Source organism: Dasypus novemcinctus, chromosome 10 (genome assembly GCF_030445035.2).
Source record: "Dasypus novemcinctus isolate mDasNov1 chromosome 10, mDasNov1.1.hap2, whole genome shotgun sequence".
Lineage (NCBI taxonomy): Eukaryota > Metazoa > Chordata > Mammalia > Cingulata > Dasypodidae > Dasypus > Dasypus novemcinctus.
Genome location: NC_080682.1, coordinates 108,004,462 through 108,010,461, shown reverse-complemented (window position 1 = coordinate 108,010,461; position 6,000 = coordinate 108,004,462). Strand labels below are relative to the sequence as shown.

The window sequence follows — 6,000 nt, the reverse complement described above, 5'->3', positions numbered from 1 at the left end:
CACCAAGACTCTCCCTGTCGGTTTCAATCGCTTTGCGGTTAAAATATAAATATCCTAACCGACCCTGTCCTACCGCCCGCCATCACCTCGGAATCGGGTTCCCAGTGAGCCCCGAGGCGTTTCTGCGTGTGAACTTGCGTGGCGTGTGCGGGGCCTGGCGACGACTAGGGGCCAGCGAGCTGCCTTCAGTGTTTGCGTGAACGGGCTGGCTTCCTGCGGTCCCCGTCACCAGGTCCCGCCAGGCGGGTAACGGTGGAGCGTCACGGCGTGTGACTTCGGGCACCTGTCCCACCGGGAGTCTGGCCGCTCCTGTCCCCGCCCCACCCCGCGCCCCTCGGATCACCAAGCCTCCCTCCGCCCCGAGGCCGCCCCGCCCCTCCTGCAGGCCGCCCTCCTGGGTTCGGCAGCTTTGGGCTGGTTGGAGGGAGGGGGAGAACTGTTCCTAGCATGACGTCAGCCGGGGCCTGGTAACCCGGAGTAAGGGGCGCCTGCCAGGCCCGGGCTATAAAAGGGGTGATGCCCCGCGCTCCGAGCCGCAGCGCCACGCAGCTAGGGCGCGCAGCACCGCACTCTTCCCGCGCCGCCGCGGGAGCGCACCAGGCGGGCAGCGCAGGCCGTGCCTCCTCGGCCATCGCCGGCGGGACAGACAGCCGCCCGCCCCGCGATCCCGCCCCGCGCGCCCGCGGAGCCCCGCCGCCCCGAGCGGAGCCGCAGGTGAGCGCCCGCAGCCAGCGCCGAGAGCCCGGCGCGCCCCTGCCTCCGCGCGCCCTGGGAACCTGTGCCCACCCCGCCGCCCACCCCTGCCCCGCGGCCGCAGCCTTGACTTCGGAAGAAGCGGGAGGGACTTTTCCTAGCCATGGCTGCTTCTCGGAGCTTCCGAAAGTTTCTGGAAAAGTGACAGAACTTTCTCTTTGGACTTGAGGGGCGAGAGGTTCCTGGCGACGCGGAGGGCGCGCGCCCGCGCAGCAGCCGACCTCGGGGCGCCGCGGCTCTCGGGCCTCGGGGTTCACCTCCCCGGCTGGCTGCTGGCGAGGGCAGGTGGGTGCGCGGGGGAACCGAGGCTCCTCGGGTCCCCGGCGGCTCCATCCCTCGCTGCGTGCCGGGCCCCGCCGCTGCGGGCTGACCCTTTCCGGGCTCGGGAGACGCGCGCGGGCGCCAGGGCTTCGCGGGAGCGCGTCCGCAGGCGCCGAGCGGATGAACGGGAAGGGCGAGCCGGCCGGGCCCGGGCGCAGCCGCTGGGGGTGGCCTTGAGCACCCCGGGGCGCTGGGTGGCAGGACCGCGCGGGGAGCGGGAAGGCAGAGTTAGTCGGGATGCGATAGGAGGTGGCGCGCGCCCGTGTCGCTGTCCGGGGAGGAAGGCGGAGCGGGCTCCCGGGACAGGCTCGGGTCGGGCTCCCGGGCCTGGGACTTCCTGTCCCAAGTCTCTCGCACGCGCTTCCCTCGTACCGGTGCCCTCGCTCTGGGTTTTCCTCTCGGGTCCGCGTATTTCTCGGCCGTGTTCCCATGGAGCCCACCGCGGGGAAGCGACTGTGTGGGGCCGGCTGTTCAGATAATTTAGGGAAGGGCTTTATGGTCCAGTGGCCACGACCCTGCCAGCTTGCACTGCATTTGCTGTCCTCGAAGCCCCGTATCTCCAGCTGGGAAAGGTGGGTAGTAACACTCGGCCGCCCCCTCTGCCTGTCGCCAGTACATGTGCTGTTGGAGCGATAGCCACTCAGGTCCTTTCTACCCGAAGATGCTCAGGTTCCAGAGGGGAGTCAGGGAAGGAAAGGGGGCCGGTGAGGGGACTAGAACTGGGGGTCTCTATCTGCTGGCACTGGCCAGTCTCAGGCAGGGGGGAAAGGGGACGTCTCTGTAGGGCATCTCTTCCCTTCTCCCTTTCCTTCCACTGGACTGGTTCTGCACTCATCTGCTCCTTCTCTCCTCCCCCGCCTCTCTCCATTTCCATCCCCCATCTACTCAATTCCCTCCCCCTTAACCGGTTTCTTTTCCCTAATTTCATTGCCTAAATCACATATGCTTCCTTACGAATAAAGAAGTGCTAAATCCCTGATGGAGCCAAAGAAACAAAGAATAACTGGGAGCTAGAAAATCTGGGTAGTGTCCCAACGCAGCGTATTTCAGTGTGGGTGAAAGGCACCTCACCCGTTTGGGGCTTCTGTCTCCCCAACTTGAAATGAAGGAGAAATTGGAATTACTGTCTCCCTTGTTTTGCATTTATCACTTGTTGTAGAGTAATGCTACACCTTATAGGGTCTTACTTTGATGCTGTCCTAGACCGAGGGGGGCTGAGGGAGTGGGGGTGTATCTGGGGGGCTTGCACTTGTTACCTGGATGGTTTCAGAGACAGCATGGAAGGTGGCACAGGCCCCCAGCGGCACAAGATACAGCCAGGGCCAAGTGCAGCTGTGGGAGCCTTCGACCCTTCCCGTCCTGAGTCTGCCCTCCCCCCTCCCTCTCAGCCTCTGTTAAGCTCCCTGGCTTTCCAAGGTCCTTAGTGCTGCCCAAGTCTCCCCTGTGGTGGGCACAGGTGGCGAGGTTGTGGCCCCTCACCTACCTGGCCAGGGGCTCTGTTCCCCGGTTGCCTCGTTGGTGGATCCTCACCATGTGGGCCCCTGTTATGGGTGAAAGGAAAGACTGTAGTTAGCCGGTCAGCCTGGGCTGGGCCACTCACCAGCTTTACGGCCTCGGGCCTCAGTTTTCGGATCTGGCCTAGGATCTGACCTAGATGACTGTAGGATAGACACCGGGATTCCTTCCTTTTACAAGGGGCTGAGCTCGCTACAGAGTCACTGGCTTCAAGTGCTGCCTGGGCGGGGGAGCAGGGCAGGGGAGGAAGGATGTAGCGGGGCCACCGCAGAAACTTTTCAAGGGAGAACTGGTTTACTGGGTGAGAAAGGGGTTCTCTCTCAAGTAGGAAACACGAGGGAAACGTGCGGATGGTGGGGGTGGGGTGGGATTAACCTGGTGTGCCAGGAACCCGGAGGACAATCGAAGAGCAAAAGAGGCTGTGAACTGACCAGGATTTCTTGAAGGTTCCAGTTAATTCTTGACTAATGGGACTAAATTGCATTGATACCAAAGGAATGTGTTCCCCTAAGTGGGGAAAGTAGAACCCCAGTAATAACAGCTGTCAGTGTGCGGGTGTGAATCCACCTTCACAGATCTCACATGAGCCTCACGCCGGCCTGGAGGGAGCTGGGCCAGGTGGTACTGGTCTGTTTTACACTTGAGAAGACTGAGGCCCAGGAGGGGGAGCCCCTGTGGGTGGGCACTGGGTTTGCGTGGTGGTGAGAGGCTGCCAGCATCTCTGGTCCTGACGCCTTACTCCGCCAGCCTTGGAGGGGCCTGGGAGAAGGGCCGGGCTACGGGGCGTGTGCAGGCCCAGCATCCGCTTCCCAGAACTGTTAGAGGTTTCATGTGGTGCTTAGTGGAAAGGGATGGGCATTGACAGTGAACATTCAATGTAGCTGTAGCCACTAGGAAATAAAATTTGGGAGCTGGATTTCCAGTTAAAGAAATGCAGGAGTAAGTGTCACTTTCTTAAAAATGAAACTGCCAATGATATGACAGCATTTCTGATTGGTGATAATGAAGTGGAAGTAAAATGCAGGTTCTTGGCAGCCGGTCTGAGTAACTTAAGATCAATGTAGAAAGTCAGCATAATTGAAATTCTTGAACAGCTAATTTCAGTGTGAAGTGGGATAGTGTTTTGATATATTAGCTGATTTTCTTTTTCATTCCCTGCAATTCCTAAAAAAAAAAGTCAATTCAGAAAATCTAAGATTCCCAAACATTGCTTTTTTTCTTCAATGTGGGGGATGTTGGAGGGCCTCAATTTTCTGAAAAACTGTCTGGATATTTAACTTTGCTTTCCATGTGAAGATATAATCTGAGTTTGGGCTGATTCATATTTTAAGAGAAAAGAAGTAACTAGAAAGTATCCCAAGAGGCCACACTTTGGCCTAGTGCAGAGAAAGCCCAAATCTTAGATAAAAGTGCTTTATTTTCTGACAGGCTTTTTAACAGTTTTACAATCCATTTCCGTCTCTAAGCAATCATACCCGATGCTTCTCACAAAAACATTGCATATGTGGATATTCTTCAGTTTCTTTCATCAGGACTACAGACTACACTGAGAAGGGGGAAAGATATCCCAAACAGTAAACCCCAAGCCCAGATAGCGTTTCAGGACTCTTAGTTGGGAGAAATGGAACTGTACGCGACTGCAGGGGAGCTCAAGCTACGCATGTGGAAGGCAGCCAGCCAGTGCTCCAAGCACAGGCCAGCCCCGTGGTAGCTTGAATTCCATGTCGCACTATTTGGTTTTTCATAAAGTGGGGATGGGAAGGAACACATGAAAGCAGAGAAGAGTCATAAGACCCTGGCTTTAGAAGGCTAGTTTCTTGGAGGAATTTACCACCTAGCAGGGAGGGGTATCCCCCCAGCATCCTAAGATTATAGGATTAAACTGGTAGAAGAACTTCAGCTGACTCAACAAGAGGCTTGGGGAGAGAACTGCAGGTATTTTCTGGGTTATCTGAATGGTCACTGGCATTCACTGGCCTGGGATTCTTGCCTCCCTCAGTGTACCTCAGATCTTAAGGGGAGTTTGAGGTCAGACATTCTCTTTGGAAGCTGTGGAGATCAAAGAGGGTGACCGGCCACCCTCCCGCCTGGAGCCACCAGCCTGTGTCAGGGAGGCGGCGCTACCTGGAGAGATCCCTGGGAGCGCCAGTGACAACACTCCTCCTGTTGGCAGAGGCTTTCCAGAGCACACTCACGTGCTAGTTGAGCTCCTCCCCACCTCTCTGGGAAAATCGGATGGCTGCTCTTAGCCCTCGTTAGCAGAGGAAAAAGAGAAGCCAGTGAAGGGCAGGATCCTGGGTGCCTGGACACATAGTGAGGAAAATTAAATCATGAGCTCAACTGGTTCAAATGTGTCCCCTCGTCTTGCATTCCTACAGCCTTTGTTTAGTTGCTGAATCTTTTGAATTTGGGAGGGAGAAAGAAAGCACCGCACAAAATTTTCCCATTTTATTTTGGCACCAACCTGCACATATCCCGGCAGGGTGGGCCTGCCCCCTGTGGAGGCAATGGGGTGTCTGGAGGGGGGTGGGGAGGATGGTGGCCCTGCCCTGAGGGGGCAGCTGGGGAAGGAGGACACAGGGGTTTGTGACTCTGACAGCTCAGAAAGGGCAGCAGAGGATAAAGAGGGCTGCGCAGGGGGTGTGGGCTGAGAGCGGTTACTGCTCCCGCCAGGACTGCTGAGAGCCTGTCAGGAGCTCAACCTACAACTTGGAAGAGGTCTGGTCTGGGGTGCAGACTCCCCAGGCGTACCCCCCGCTGGCCCAGACCCTCCTCTCTGGGGGCTCTGAGGCAGACGGGGCTTGTGGAGTGAGCAGTGCTGACCCCCTGGGGAGCCACCGCAGTGACCCAGCGCTGCTGCCCCCGCACGTGCCAGCTGACCAGGGCAGCTCCAGCGACCCGCCTGGCCCGCGCTGCCTGCACAACCCCAGCTCGCCCTGGCAGCGGCTCCTGTTACCGTATTTCACGGCGCAGAGCGGCTCCGCCATGGGCATGTTCAACACGGGGAAGCTCAGCGCCACCTGCGCAAGGGAGAATACGGCATCTTGAAGGACGCGCCCATCTGAGAGCGGCTTTATCCAGATCTCCAAAAGGGGGGCGGTGATTGACGTGCACAACCACGTGCGGATGGTGACCGTGGGCATCGCCGCACCAGCCCCTCCTCCCGCTCCCTGACTCATGCTGCTGGCCCGCCCGGCCACCAGCTGCCAGGACCACGTCGGACAGGGCCAGGCCACCCAGGGAAGAGGCCGCAAGGCTGCCGAGACCTTGGAGCTCACCAGGCTCCTGCCCTTGGCGTTTGTAAGGATCTCCGTTCATGACTGGGAGAAACAGCAGCTGCACCTGAAGTTTGCCCCCGGCCGATCTTGCTTCCTGCAGCTGTGTCCTCCCCTCCATGCCAGGGAGACCTCT

At 58.5% G+C, this 6,000-nt stretch overlaps 1 long non-coding RNA gene across 1 annotated transcript in view; it reads left to right on the top strand.

The window, feature by feature from the left end:
* Window positions 1-467: 467 nt before the first annotated feature.
* LOC139439886 (uncharacterized) overlaps window positions 468-6,000 on the top strand; it is a 28,391-nt gene continuing 22,858 nt past the window's right edge. The window contains exon 1 of the long non-coding RNA XR_011649981.1: window positions 468-714. This is a non-coding gene — a long non-coding RNA (uncharacterized lncRNA). The remainder of the gene's footprint in view (window positions 715-6,000) is intronic.